This window comes from Dipodomys spectabilis, unplaced genomic scaffold (genome assembly GCF_019054845.1).
Source record: "Dipodomys spectabilis isolate Male_0828 unplaced genomic scaffold, ASM1905484v1 ptg000351l, whole genome shotgun sequence".
In the NCBI taxonomy this organism is placed as follows: domain Eukaryota; kingdom Metazoa; phylum Chordata; class Mammalia; order Rodentia; family Heteromyidae; genus Dipodomys; species Dipodomys spectabilis.
Genome location: NW_024871028.1, coordinates 2136230 through 2137396, shown reverse-complemented (window position 1 = coordinate 2137396; position 1167 = coordinate 2136230). Strand labels below are relative to the sequence as shown.

Here is a 1167-nt window from a genome sequence, read left to right as displayed (position 1 = left end):
AAACCTTAACATTTGCTGCAATGATCACTATGACAGGTGCCTTGTGTAGAATAATTGAATTCCTCTTCCTACACATCTCATGAACAACAAATACCTGGAATTATTTTGTTTTTGCCATGTCAATCTTGACTTTAGTCTTAAATGTGTGCTTATGTAAGAAATAAATGGTTCTAAAATTTCACAATTCTTTTGAACTTACTTTTTGTTGAATTGTCTAGTTTAAGAAAATCAATTACACTTTATATATACAATAATGTTCTGTGCTCAATTTGGCTGCACATACACTAAAATTGGAACATACAGAGAAGATTAACATGGTCCCTGCAAAAGGATGACACGCAAATTAGTGAATCGTTCCATACTTTTACAACAACAGATGCTGGAAGGGATGTGCCCAGAAGGGAAGCCTACTGCATTCTTGGTGGGAGTGTAAACTTGTTCATCCACTTTGGAAAGCAGTTTGCAGGTTCCTCAAAAGACTCCACATAGAGCTCCCCTATTACACAGCAATCCCACTTTTGGGCATTCCCCTAAATGATCAGAAACAAGTCCATACTAAAACTACCACCACAACAATGTTTATTGTAGCATTATTTGCCATAGCTAAGATATGAAACCAACTCAGATGTCCCTCAGTAGAAGAATGATCAAGAAAACATTCTGTGTGTATGTGTGTGTGTGTGTGTGTGTGTGTGTGTGTGTGTGTATGAGAATGTAAACTTACACAACCACTTTGGAAATCAGTCTGGTGAGTCCTCAGAAAGCTAAATATTGACCTTCTTTATGGCCCATTCATACCACTTCTAGGCATCTATTCTGAACAACAGGTACTAATATTCAAGGACACATGCACCTCCATGCTTATTGCAGCACTGTTCACAATAGCCAGGATATGAAAAAAAACCATATGTACCACCAGAGATGAGTAGATCCAAAAACTGTGGTAACTATACACAATGGAATATTTTCCATCCATTAGAAAGGACAAAAATAATGGCATTATTAAGGAAATCAATCAAGCTACAGGAAATCATGTTGAGCAAGGTAAGCCAAAAGCAAAGAGACGAACGGCACATGGTCTCCATGATAAGTGGATGTTAAATCCAAAATGTAAGGTGATATGAAAAAATTAACAACACTTAAGAAACCAAGAACTTCCACTCATCT

At 36.9% G+C, this 1167-nt stretch overlaps 1 non-coding gene across 1 annotated transcript; it reads left to right on the top strand.

Annotated features, from left to right (window-relative positions):
* The first annotated feature begins 260 nt into the window (after nt 1–260).
* LOC122095435 lies at nt 261–366 on the top strand. Its single transcript, XR_006145134.1, has one exon. It is a non-coding gene; the product is annotated as a U6 spliceosomal RNA (small nuclear RNA).
* The last annotated feature ends 801 nt before the right edge of the window (nt 367–1167 follow it).